The following is a 14,577-nucleotide window of genomic DNA, read 5'->3' as shown; positions in this document are numbered from 1 at the left end:
TTATTACAAACCCAAATATCCTAGCCACACATTAGTGCCTTTGGGCAAAACATTGATCATCACAAGATGCAACACTCAATAGCTACTTGTGATAAGGTAGCCAGAACTGCCTCTGTCTCATTTCCTCTACACCCAAAGACATCCTTCCCTTTTCTTACAAGGAAGTGTTCCTGGAATTTCTCTGAATGCCTGCTCTCACCATGACTGTCCAGTAATCATTCTTCCCACTTATAAAACTGGGACCACTAATAAAACTGATTTTATTATATCCTGGGCCTAGCTTTACCACCCTCCGGGTGGGGCCTGGAGATCGTCTGGAATTACAGCTCATCTCCAGACCAAAGAGATCAGCTCCCCTGAAGAAAATGGCAGCTTCAGAGGATGGTCTTGATAGCATTATACCCTGCTGAGGTACCTCCCCCAAGCTCCTGTTTCCCCAGGCTTTACCCCCCAAATCTCTAGGAATTTCCTAACCTGGAGCCAGCAACCTTACCAGGGCCACGGTGCTCTTTCCAAACTTGCCTAGGAATAGCATCATTTCATCAAAAGGTGCTTGGGTTGCTAGTTGTACGATCCCTTCAAGACAGGTGTAGACCAGAATCCTGCCATTCCCACTAGCACAAGTGGCAGAAGGAATGTTTCTAGTTTCCACAGAGTGAATTTGTAGCCGGTTTAATGTAGGTCTCGTTTGTATGGACAGGTGCCTAGGATGTAATGTATACATTTTCTCAGCTACACAAAACAAAAGTTGAAGTACACTGAAAAATCTTTATGGAAGTTTTTAACCACCGGGAAGGTTCATTAATAGCTCAAGTTTTTTAGCTGCACATTCCTAAGAACTTAAAAGACAAAACCCATTCCAGACAATGCCTCTTACCACTACCCCAACCATCTGTTGTCTTCACATGGGCCTTCTGACATATGACTTTGCAATGTCTCTTGGCCTTCTTTTATTAATAGAAACTCTTCCTGGAAGGATCTTGCTATCTTTGGAAGACTTCTTGTATTCTTTCTCCCTGAAAAATAATTACTGTACAATTATTTATTATGACTTAACCAATTGAATTGCACACACAGTTTTCACAACTCTATGCAATGTTCCTATTCATTCCAATGACCCATTCGCATTACCCACTCAAACTATCTCCAAACTACCAACAGTTACACAGTATTTGTTTCTTTTGTTATTACTGTCATCCCCCATGCTCCATAAGGAAGAAACAAGATTCCAGAATAGAGGGTCATTTTTTGTTGAAAAGGCCCAGCATATTAGGCCATACCCCCTGATGTCAAGCCAGCTGGAACTGTGTTCCTGCTTTTAAAAAGCCTTCCAGAATTTGACTTAATAACTAGGGCCTTTTTTCTTTTTTTTAGCAGGAATGCACTTTCAGCTAGCTTGGCATCAGGGTATGTGGCCTAATATGCAAATGTGTTCCTGCTGGGCTTTTTCCTACCAAAAAACCCCCTGTTAATAACTTTGTCCTTTTGCTGGTTCCCACTATTTGATGAACCAAAACCTGATTCCAAACTCAGCCAGCATTGCTGCCTGCCTTGTGTGTCCCAGCTTGCAAAGAAGTATGCTGAGATATGCCAAGACTAGGCTTCCCAACCCTCCCACCCTGGCGGGGGCCCCAGATTTCCACCCTCTTCTCCCGCTCCCCAAAAAAATGGAAGCGGGGGGAGGGGGGAAATGGCGCCGGGGAGCATGGCGAGCCACCCAATCCTGGAGCGGGTGAGGCCACCGCGCCGCTGCCGCCCCCTCCCCGCCCACCGCAGCTGCTCCTCCGAGATGGGCCCAGGCTGAGCCCATCTCGGAGGAGCAGCCAAGAGGCGGCAGGCAAAACCAGAGAAGGGGAGGGCGAGGCAGGCCAGGAGCATAGCAAGCCGCGAATCCAGGCCCTTCTAGGACCCAGACTTGTGGCTCGCCATGCCCCTGGCCCGCCTCCACCCCCCCCCCCGCTTCCACCCCAGAGGCGGAGCGGGCGAGGCCACCGTGCCACGGCGGCCTCTTCTCTGCTTGCCGTGGCTGCTCCTCCGAGATGGGCTCAGGCTGAGCTGTTAGGGAAACTGCTCTCAAAATAAAGTTGGGGAATTAGACTGAGAGACAGCTAGCCCCTAAACGGAATCTTTGTTATCAATTGTATACCAGGCTCAACCGATCAGAGAGTCAATGCTCAATAAAGAACTCTAATTTAATAAAATCAATTGTGGTTTATTTTGAAACAATAGTTCGTTCACACAAGGTACAAAATCAATCACACATTCATACAGGTCTAGGAAAAATAGAGAGATCGATAGGGGAACATAAAGGAATGGACATACAGGGTAATACTACCTCTCGCAGACTCCAATGGAAGGCTCCGATGGCGACGAATGAGGAAATGGGGGAAAGGTCCCGAAACTGATCAGGAATCGGGGGTGTTACTACCCAGCGGGAATGGGGGGTTTACTGAGTAGAAGGCACACCTGTGGGTAGCTAGTCCACAGGTTATATAGAGTCACCTTAGTCCTGAGGGGATGGGAGGTGACTGGGAGTGGTAATGGGAGGTTCTGCTGATGACCAGGAAGGCTGGACAGCGGCTGGACCAATGGTGGGTCAATGGCGACACCTGATTGGGTGTGTGCTTCAACCAATGAACATCACCTTCATCCTGGGCATCCTGGAAACTTCCAGGTTGCGACAGGGCCTGGGGTGGCTCCGTTGGTATCAATGTGGGAATGGTTGGGTGATTGGGAGATGGGATTAACTGGGAAAGGGACAATAGAGAATCAGATATGCACCTAGGTATTCCGGTGTAGACAAAAGGGCTTGGTGGTATCAGGAGAGATCCTTCCTCTTTCTCAACTCTCCGGGGTGAAGACAGTTGTTTAGGAAATCACTGGGCAATCAGGATTAATAGTGGAGCCATTAATCCATTCATAGACTAGGTGGGTTGCTTGCGGGCTAGGAATGACTCAAGGTGTGTACGTGAGGTTTCCACATCGAAGGAATGAATCCCATCCAGGCAGAAAGATGGCTACATGTGGTGTTAGCAAAACACAGTGGTTTCCATGCTTAGCGCTTCACACCGTTCGCCTGGACAGCTCCGTGGCGGCGTAGCCTCCTCCTTACCATGGCGGGTTTCACGCGATGGCGGGGAAACATTAGAGCGCGGCTGCAGACACTCTGTGCCTGACTCAAGCGCTTATATACTTGTTAATAGGTACACGGGAGTCTCATGTAGTTCCTGGGTAGCATCACTCGCATTCACTGGCCAGGCGGATGCAAGCTTACTTCTCCAGGCGCCCTGGCAACCATGATGGTACTCATGATGTTCACGTGTATGAAAAGTAGGGGGCTATTCCTCACAGTTCCCCCCCTCGAGACTGACGTCACCGCCTAGTGGCGAAGTCTCGCATATGCACCGGATAAAAATAAAATAACAACAAAAAAACGGGGCTTCGTTAAGAGGGCGGTAAACCCTTGAAGCATGGGAAGTCTACTATGGAATACCGGCTACCTGCAAAAAGGTTGGAGCCACTATCTAAAACTACTCAAAAACATAATTTAAAAATGCCAATGGGCCATCAGATCCTTCCTTGGCGTTCATGCTTACAGGGAGGCCTTCTGGGATACATTGTACATATTAAGTATTTCATATAGCATTATTAAAATCTATGAAAACATATGGTAAATCTTAAAATACAAAGTATTTGAATCAAAGGTTACTTAAAAGCAGCATATAGCATTATTAAAATCTATACTTAAAAGCAGCATATAGCATTATTAAAATCTATAAAAACACATGGTAAATCTCCAAATACAAAGTATTTGAATCAAGGGTTACTTAAAAGCAGAAATCATGTGTGCAGTCTAGACCGGCTAGGCTGCAATAATTGATCAGACAGGCAATAAGCATTTCATATTACCCACGGATTCACAAGGCAAATCATTTTAAAATCACCAGGTTACATTTCATACATATATATATATATAAAAAAAAGAAAAACACAAATCTTATCACTATGCTAGTACATAATTCATCTGTCTGACCTTTGGTCTTCGGGCTTCTTCTTCTCCTTTGGCTTGTCTGTAGTCTCCTTCTGGAGGGGAGGAGGCTGGCGGCGCCGAGGAGTCTACGGCGGATATCCCACCCCCCCTTGTATCTAGGCTGCCCCCAGTGAAGCCAAGTTTCTGTCTGAGCATGCTCTAGGCGAAGACATTCGACGTAGCTCGGACCTCGTCGGGGGTCCGTTCACATGACCTGGGGAGATCCTATCTAGAGGGATCTCCAGGGAACTTATGTAAATTTAAGGAACAATGGGGTTCTGGGAGAGGTCTTTACATATTTTGCTTGTGTTTATACATGTTTAGAATAACATTTAGCACACACTGTCACAGCATTTTTACAGGACCAACTTTCCTAATGAGGTTACAGTTTTCCCCAGTCGACCTTGGCTTGCTCCCCTCAACCTCGAAGTACCTCGTTCCTCATGCCTTCCCGGTTTTGCGGAGGGGGAAGGCATACGCCTGGAAGTGCAGGCCTTTGGAGCAACACCCCGAACCGGGGAGCACGGCCGCGGAAAGGCCTCTCCCATGTTGTAGGTTCGGGGAAGTTGACCCATTGGCCGCTTTCCCCATTTTAATCTGGAGCCCGTTTGGGCTCCGGAGAACCAGCTTTAAGCGTGGTTCTCTTTTAGGGCCTCTTGGAGTCCCTCCCTGACTGGGAGGGGGGGACTCCCCCTTTACTTGGTAAAAGATAGAAAACATAAATAATAAAAAAAAACACATTTTCACAAGGAAGCCTTGGTCCATGTTGGTATGTGGCCCAAGGATCCTTGCCTGTCAATCAAATCCTTGACCGGCAGGGGTGGGATCTAAGTTGCATGGTAGTCACCACTTCCTGTGAGGTCGTGCCCATATCATGATGCCCATATCCTGTCAGTAGGCGTGGGATATGTAAATGATTTCTTGCAAAGCGGCTTGGGAGATTTCTGCCATTTCCCACACTAATCTGATAGTATAGTGGAAACCATGGGGAGGAGTGTGTCAAGTTGGGCCAGTTACTCCATTGGGTGGGCTTCTCCGAACCTGCACCATTGGAGAGGCCTGTGCCCGGAGATGCTTCTTGGGAAAGCTTGATGAGATAGCTCGTAAAAAGGGCTAACTCGGCTCCCACGCTCTCCAACTCCATGCTCCTTGGTTCGGTCTTTTAATCTCTTCAAAAGCCTGCTCTAATTTTTCACAGCCTGCCCACCCAAGGGCGGGCACCCTTCTTTTGGTCAAAAATAGATTCATAACATCTTACAAACATAGATAAACATGGCTGGTTGGTCGAAATCCCATTTTCTGTTACTCCTCCCGCCCGGGAGATGGCAACGGGTAAACTGACACGTCATGTCTTCCGCTGAGCACTGCCTTCTGCTGGCAGACAGGGCGGTTTACAGAGGCGCCAGGCAATGATGACATACAGTTCATTGAGCAGACCAAGTGGGAGGCATATATGCAAATACCCTTGTGCCTTGAAATGGGTTACTTGGACCATTGTGGGGCACCCCCTTATTCAGAATCGCCCCAAAAGGTTTGCGGTCATACTCCAGCGGTTTTTCTATTATCGGGCACTCCTTTCTCGTGGGGAAAGCCAGAGTCACCGTGACTTAAAGGTGCCTCGGCGCGTTTGGCTCTCCCGGTGGGGGCCGGGTTCAAGCATTCTGCCTGGTCTCGTGTGCGCCTTTACAAACTCAGGGTGCCCCTGCAAGTATGGCACCTGGTGCAGAGTCTGTTCTGGCCCCCTGAGACCCTAGGTGGGCGGAACTTTTAGCTGGAGCTCCGCGCTCCGGAGGGCAAGTGTCAGTGCCTGCCCTCTTTTAACCCTCGGGCTGCTTCGGCGGCCCAACCTTCTCTGGTGAAAGATAGACAAGTAATAACAACAGTCCATTACCCCCATAGGGGGTTGGAACTCTAAGTCCCAGATGTCCCCAATCCTGTGCTTTGGGTTAGTGCATGCGCATGGTGTGTTTATGCAGATGAACTAAGCCTAAGGCATGTTGGGAATAGGATATTATAAAATATTTTTCAAATATATGGACCTAGGTTCGGTCCGCTCCTTGTGGGAATAGTGGCTTGTGAACGGGCCATAGTTCAGGTGTACTGGTCCCAAGGTCGCTCTTCACCCGCGTTGCCTCTTTAATCTAAAAGGTAGCTGGCGGACCTAGGGTGCCCGCGGGAGGTGGCCTTTCCTAAGCTCCTCGGTTCGGGTGCCCATGCACAGCCTGAGTCCCTTCCACAGTTATGTGGGTAAGGGCTGCACGCTCAGGCGTCCCAATGGGTCAGAACAGTGGCTGCACCAGGTTCCTGATGCTTTGAGCGTCTGCAACTTCTTCCCCTCTCCGTTCCCTGTGTTCCTTCAGGATCACGGAGCGCCGGAAGAGTCACAGAGCTCAAACACTGGACTGCTGGGAGTCTCTCTGGGTCAGAACAGGTTCTGTCCCAGAGTCACTTCGGGCCTTGTAGTGATGGATCACTTGGTGGGACTGTTATCTAGACCATCAAGAAGCGATCCAACACTTGCAAGAATGCCCTGAGTTTGTTCTGCTCAATTTGGGCTTCCTCTCACCCCGTCCCCCTGGGCCAACGAGCCCACCCTTTACTTGGTAAAAGATAGAACTTCCCATAGGAACAGAGCGGGGCTGAGAGATACTGACATGCATAATGTAAAGGCTGGCTGTGGGGACTACATTTCCCATCGTCCTCCGTTTCCCATCCCAAAAGTTGGAGCATGTGCCGGAGAGATTTATGCAAATGCCTCAAATCCAAGGCGGCCTGGGAGCGACGGGGCAGTGAAGTTTTCAACCATTAAAACCTTATTCAGGGGTTAATGAGGAGGGAGGTTTTCCAAACCTATAAACAGGGTGTGTAGATTTAAAATATATATATTGGGCCGAGCCTCCATTTGACTCCTAGTGACCTTTTAGTTACTTGGTGGGATTGAGGCACCAGAGGGGGATGATCGGGCGGCTTTAGCCTGTGACCCGACCGGTCCCCGCTGTTATCAAACATGTGGGGCTGCAGAACCGGGGGTCCCAGCGGGCCTGTTGAACTGAAGCGCCTGGCGCAATCCAGTTCAGATGGGAGCCTGAAGTGGCAAAGCAGGGCACGCACCCGATGGGAGTCTTCCGATGAAGACTTCTGAACCCTCGGATAGCAGCCCTTGCAAGCTCTACCTTGCCACTGCTGGTCCGCACTCCACGGTTCGGTTTCGTCGCCTTTCTCCCCTCTCCCTTTCCCTTGGGCTTTACAGCCCTCCCTTACAAGTAAAAGAAAGATCTTGGAAAAGGAATAAGGCACGGGGAGCCTTCCCCCCCCTTGCACGAGTGGGGAGAAGATTCAAGGCGGTACTTTAGGGCTTTTCAATGACGAGGGGACGATATCTCCACATGGTTTGGAGCTCGTCCACCTTCTTTAGCTGCTTTCTCAGCCAGCACCCCAAGACAATTATTACAACACAGAGTATAATCTGAAAGACCAAAATGACCACAATAGGGTGCAGGGCTACGTTAAGTATCGCTGACCCAGTAGGGCTCCAGCCAAGGAGCGCGTCAAGGAACGAATGCTTTCCCGTGTCCTTGATTTGTGTTAAAAGCCCGGAGATTTCCTGCCCATCGTGTTTAACCACCATGGACGCTGTGTCTCCGCTCCTCTTGATTTCTTGCAAGGTCTGTTTTAAAAGGGGATGAGACAGCAGGGATCTAATCGCCCGCAGCCCCATGCCCAGAAAAACTGGTTGAATGAATTTGAACAGACTAGGGGCCAGCAGGATTTCCTCCCTAGTCCATATGGGGACTGTGAATTCTATATCGCATCCCACAATGGAAGATAGGTTGCAGAAACATCTGTTGACATCTGGCAACATGGGTTGGATGTGGAAAGTATTTATGATGAGGTACTCACAATATGTCCTCACGCAAGCACACCCTCTTCCCAAGTACACAAAAGCGGAGGCATTCTCTTGCCTAAGTGCATATTTGCATTCTTGAGGGGAGTCCCTTAAGGGGTTCACGCAGGGGTGGTGAGTTTGTAGAGTCTGCTCATCACAAATAAATCCCAGGTTGTCTTTGTGTACACATGCCTTTAGATCCACAGCTTCCCAACTTCCGTTGTCATTCCTGGCCCATTTATCCGAGTCCACGGAATACAAAACTTCGGTTGGTCCCACTTGCAGCCCTAGTGGCACAACGGGGTGTACATAAAAGAACCTTTGTGCAGTGGGCATCAGGATGAGAAGTCTCAATTCCTGCCTGTCCACTGAGAAAGAGGTATTCACCAGAGTCCACCAGGCTTCCAATTCCAGTTGCGGGGTGGGAATTTCTGGTCTAATTAACTGCTTGATTTCCAGGGGGATATTTCCCTCCGTGGCTTGTCTGATCATGCCCATGGTTACTGCTAAATTCATAGCTTGAGCCTGAGTGCATGCCAGTGCCAAAGAAATATTTAATTGTAGTGATTGAGTACCTCTCAACAGTAAGGCAAAATCTCTTTCAATTTGGTTTTCCCAATTTACTAAAATGGAGCTGATGGAATGCTGGACTTCAGAGATGGTGTGGAAAGAGTCATTAATGGGTTTTCCCAGCTGGGAAATATAAGAGGTAGCGTAGGCAAATTTATTTGCGAGGGTTTCTATATTTATAGAATCTAAAACCGCTACTCCTCCAGCAACTGGTGCAACCCAGTCTCCTACAGATCGTTTCAATCTGCGAGGCGTGTTCCCCACCCATAACTGCAGCCAAGCCTCCCAACCCTTTTTACTGGGTTCCAAGTAGGGAGCACATTGTGGCAATTTTTCGATGGTATTTAATCCTGTCAGGCTGACCCTGATTTCCTTTAATACCATCTGTGGCCGAATTAAAACTTGTTCCCTAATATCCCGCTTAATCACATGGGAGCCAATTATGTGAGAGTTGGCACTTAATGTACTCTCAGCGTCTGGAATGAGAGGGTTGAATTGGAGCTGGGTAAAATTCCCTATTGTGAGGGTGTAGTTTCCTTCCTCCGATGGAAGCTCTGTGTTGAAGGTGCCCAATTTGGTGAATTTCATTCCCATCGCGGACTCCCGCTGGCATAGAGGGTCTATTACTATAAACCAGTCAGGAGGTCCCTGTGTCCCTAACTCCGAATCAGTAACGATCCAATTTTTATTTGACCATGCGGTTAGCTGGTGATGGTGCGTCTCTCCACTAGGTGTCTGTATTGAGAACGCAAGCGGCTTTTCTATCCTAGAGCCAATTGATAATATAAATTTGAAAGGATCCTTCGCGCTCCATACTGCGGTCGACACGATTGCAATTTCACAGTATGGCCCCATGTCCTCAGTAAACCCTTTAGAGGCTGGAGTAGCGCTAGGAGTTATTGTGGGAGTTGTTGTTAATTTCCGTGGGCCCTTTGGGACATAAACACAATGCATTGGTACTAGAGGTCTCATGGTGTCCTCATGAGAAAAACAGTACAGTTCCTGCGTTAACATTCTGGTCCCAGCACATAACAAAATCATATTAGGTGGTCTGACCCACTCTTCATCACAGCTGCGAAAGTCATAGCTGCTTCTGGGGAGTCTGCTGTCATTTTCCCCATAATTAGACTTTATGACTTTGCACAGCATGATTTCCTTGGGATATAGGCTTGTTTTACATCTCCAATGAGAGAATGGGACTATAGTGGGCAATACTGCTCTATCAGCTGTACATTCCTCCTGCATTAACATCAACACTAAATACATTGCATGCATCATTGTTCTCACAAATCTCACCTTCACATTCTGGTAATCCATATTGTGTACCTGAAAATAAAAGATAAGATTGCGCTGTAGACCCTTCTTGCTATTTCTATAAGCTTGAAGGAGTCAAAGTACTAAGACAAGGTTGGGGAAGAGGGGGAAAGGGAAGGAGCAATTTCACAGGAGAGAAGAAAAGAAAAAGAAAAAAAAAACTGCTGTAGTTCTAAAATTACATGTTTGTGTTCTGAGTTCTTTTCTCCTGCACTCCCCCCCTAGATTACTGTGGACAGGTCTGTCTCAGGAATCTTTTTCTTATACTTGGACTTGTTCAAGTTACACCAAGGGTGAGGAATGTGTCACTTAAGGGGAAATCCACCGGTTCAGGGCAGGGCATGACAGAGATTTGTCGGATTTCGGCTCTTCTCTGCGGCGGCGCCCCTTCAGGTTGCTGAATCTGATTAGGGTTAGCTGGCGCAGTCCCCTTCCATTCCTTGAGTTGGGAACAATGGAAGTACTTTCGCCAGGTTTCCCCGTTCTTTTTCTGAATTTCTACTTGGTAGACTGCTGGGCTGATCCTCAGTGTTATCGGGACGGGACCTAACCATTTGGCTTCCAAGGAGTGCTCGTTTTGCGAGAATCTCCTATATAGCACTAGCTGGCCTGGATCCCACACTCGAGGATTTTTAACCCAGCCTAATCTCTGGTCCATTGCCTGCTGTGTTTTTCCTAGTTGTTTAGCTACCTCCAGGTGGATATTGTGGACCTCCGTGACTAGCGATTGCACCCACGCGTCATTCACAACCACCGGCATCCAGTCAGATGGAAGTTGTGTTTTGAGCCAGAATGCTTCCGGCAACACCATTTTCCTTCCTGTCATGACCATATGCGGTGTGTGACCATGGACGGCAGTAGTTCCCCTCAGCGCCATCAGGATAATGGGTAGCTTCTCGTCCCAATCCCTGCCTGTGGATTTTACTACTTTCCGTAGGGCTTCCTTGATTGTCCGGTTAGTCCTCTCAATTGCCCCTGATGCCTGGGGGTGCCCGGCAATGTGAAACCGCTGTTCCACCCCCAAGGCTTTGCACAATTCCTTTGTGACCTCCCCGATGAAGTGTGACCCCAAATCCGAGTCCATGACCCTCGGGATTCCCCATCTCGTCCATAGGTGGTTGAATAAAATTTTAGCAGTTGTAGCGGCAGTATTATATTTACAAGGGAAAGCCTCCACCCATTTGCTGAAAGGATCGATCACCGTGAGGCAGTATCGATTTCCTCTTGCTGTGCGGGGAAGGGGGCCGATAAAATCGATTTGTATACGAGCCCAGGGTCCCTCTATTCTTTGGTGCTGGATGGGGGCTTTGGGTCCTGATGTGTCGGCATTAACCATAGCGCACGCAAGGCAATTATTAACCCACTGTGCTACTTCCTGGCGCATGCCCGGCCACCAGCCTGTCTCCTTTACCCGTTCCAAAGTTAGATTTGCACCGCGGTGTCCCTGCTCGTGCACAAACTTGATTAAATCCCCTCTGACTTGCAGGGGCACAATCCAGTGTTGCTCCCCCTGGCTATCTACTGCCCAGTAAATGCCCTCTTTCTGAATGATGGTGTATTTCCCCGTTTCATCCTTCTGGGCTTTGGCAAGCTCCAGGATCTCTGGGTCGTCTTTCTGGAGCTCGCCCAAATCCATCAGGATTTCCCTCCCTTTGCTCTGGTTCCGGGTGGTGACCGGGTGTAAAGGAAAGGTGGGGGGTGAGCGGAAAGGATTGCTGTCTGCGAATGCAGCTTCTTTGGCAATAGCGTCTACTCTATTGTTCCACATCCCTTCCTCTGTATATTGTCTCTGATGTCCCTTAACGTGAGTCACGTAGGTGGAGTCAGTTCGCGCCTCTATTCTCTCCGCTATTTGCAGCCATTTCTGAGAGTGCGCGACCGTTTTCCCCTCGCTATTCAGCCAATTCTGTTTCTTCCAAATGGGCAGCCAGGCCGTGATCGCCTGTACCGTCCAATGAGAATCTGTAAAAATGGCTAGGGGAACATCCAGAGGCTCAAACTGGAGGATTGCTAGCACTGCTTCCACTTCTGCGGCTTGGCTAGAATGAGGGCGGACGGTTCCTTTAAGGACTAGGGAATCCTGCACTCTAATGGCGCCGTAGCCGGTTCGAGCTGAGCCATTTACATGGAAAGAAGACCCATCGCAAAACCAACAAACAAGCTCTTGTTGTCGGGCTTCCGCTAGGGTTATCCCTCCATTAACTGGCCAGGGTATATGTTGTACCACTGGCAGCGGACACTCATGCTCTTCCCCTTCAACTACGAGGCCATAGGGCGAGGGCGGTTCCTTTTGCTCCTTCTGGAAATCTACCCCTCTATTAGTTAACGCCAGCGTCCACTGAGCAATCCTTTGGTTCGAAACTTGCCCATCTTTAACTTTCCCTGAGAGAATATACTTAAGAGGGGAATGAGTGGTTTGAACTACCACCCTTGCTCCTCCTATTATAAACTCCCAATGGGTTAAGCTCCAAACCAGAGCGAGGCAGACCTTTTCGCAGGGGGAGAATTTTTCCTCCACGGAAGTAAGGTTCCTGGAGGCGTAAGCCACCACCCGCTGAGATCCCGCTCGTCTCTGGATCAAAGTAGCCCCTAGACTGTGCTCTGAGATAGCCAACTGAATGAAAAACGGCTGGGTAACATCGGGGTGGGCAAGCGCCGGAGCCTTTGCGAGGTCATTTTTGAGCTCTGCAAAAGCCTTTTGCTGCTCCGGTCCCCAGTACCACTGCACATCCTTCTTCAGGAGCTCATAAAGAGGTCGGGCTTTCTCGGAGAACATCTCGATGAAATCTCGGGAAAAGTTAAAGGTGCCTAACAAAGCTCTTAGTGAATGGGGGTCTGTGGGGGCAGGGAGTTTAGAAATCACTTCTACTCTCTGCGAATCCGGTGTTCTCCCTTCTGCTCCTAGTGTGATGCCGAGGTACTTCACCTCGGTCTTTACTAGCTGGGCTTTCTCCCTGCTTGCCTTGAAGCCAGTTTCTTGGATGAGGTTAAGGACCTCCTCAGTGACCTCCCGGACCTTCTCCTCTGTCTCTGCGTGGATCAGCACGTCATCTACATAACTGAGCACGCAATCCTTTGATCCGGGTAGCAGTCGGTCCCACATCTGCACAACATGCGCGTGACAAATGCTTGGGCTAGAATGGAAGCCCTGCGGTGTCCGCTTGAACACGTACTGTTGGCCGCGGAAGGTAAATGCGAATTTATACCAACAGGATTCGTGCAGGCGGATCGAGTGGAACGCGTTGGCCAAGTCCACCACGCTGTAAAATTTAGATCCCGCTGCAATGGCTGCCACGATTTCGTTGTATTTGGCGACCACCGGGGCCACCGGGGGAGTCACTGCATTGAGGGCTCTGAAGTCCACTGTCATCCTCCAAGTTACTCCATCTGCCTTTAGGACCGGCCACAAGGGGGCATTGCAGATGGACTGCATTGGGAGGATGACATCCCACTTCAACAGACCCTCAATTGTTTTCCCTATTCCTGCTTCTGCTTCCGCGGGGTATTTGTACTGACGCTGGGGAGGAGGATCTTTGCCCTCTATGAGAACACAAGCGTTTCTCACAGTCCCACACTCCGCCTTGTCAGTAATCCACACCCCGGGAAACTTTTGGGTCCATAGATCTCCCGTCACTGAACATACAGGGAGAGGCGCTTTTAGAGCAGCACATCGGTGTATAGCATTAATAAAGTCCGGGCCTCCCGGGATGTACCACAGGAGTCCGTTGGCTAAATCCACAGTTAAATGGTTTTTCTTTATGAAGGGAGCCCCAATCATTCCATCGTCTTCTCCTGCATTGTTACAGGCTCTCATGGTGGCTTTGAGTCTCCCTACAGTGATTGGAATCTTTTTCCAGATGTGTGAGAGGTGGCTTCCTCCCGCGTACCCAGCCAGTTCCAGAGTTCTATCTGTCTGGGTTCCCTGGGTAACTAGCGTTGGATGGAGCACGCTAATCGATGCCCCTGTGTCTACTAATAGAGTGGCAGGTTTAATGTTCCCTGGAGCCCCAATGCCTGCCTTTACCATTGGTCTCCCCCAAGTGTCTGGCTTAAGTTTAGCCACTACTCCTTCGGGGAGATTAGTGGGCCCCGGGCACCCCTAGCGCAGACCCTGTTCCTCATATTCCGGACTGTTAACGACCGTCTGCTGCTGGACCGCGGCTATCGGAGCCGGGTATAACTGAACGGTGGGGTGCATTGGAGGAGGTGGATGTTGAACTACTGCAGCTACGGGCGGTGAATACCCTTGAGGTGCCGCAAAATGAGATTGGGTTGGAGGAGGTGGGGGGGCAGACGGCTGCTGATTTCCCCACCCCTGCATCACTTGTTGTTGCCTTTCTATCAAAAGTGCAGTGGGTGCTAGATCCATATTGGTCATGTCGCACCCTGCATGGAGTAAAAAGTTCCAGAGCGCTTTCCGCTGAGTCTGTTCTCCGGGCGATAGCGAATTCCAAAAACGAGCTCGCTCAGCCTTTCTGTTATAGGAAGGCTTGTACCCTCGACTCTGATTCTGCAAATCTTGATATGCCTCCCCATAAGGGCCCGTCATTATGTTAGGCTGTGGGGCCGGAGGCGGCTGCACTGCGGGAGAAGGAAAAGGGGCCGAGGGCTGCACGGGTGGAGGAGGGGCTCTCGGTTGATAGTTAGGGTTCCCCCCCCCCGCTCCGGGCTTCTGCCTGGCCGGTTTCCCATTGTTCCGCGCCTGAGCGTGCTTATTTTGTCCTGTTGGGGGATTGACTGGAGGCTGCGATGGGTTATAGGGGTCCGGATTAACTTC

Source organism: Heteronotia binoei, chromosome 18 (genome assembly GCF_032191835.1).
Source record: "Heteronotia binoei isolate CCM8104 ecotype False Entrance Well chromosome 18, APGP_CSIRO_Hbin_v1, whole genome shotgun sequence".
NCBI lineage: Eukaryota > Metazoa > Chordata > Lepidosauria > Squamata > Gekkonidae > Heteronotia > Heteronotia binoei.
The sequence above is the reverse complement of the archived record's forward strand: the minus strand, read 5'-3'. Positions refer to the sequence as shown.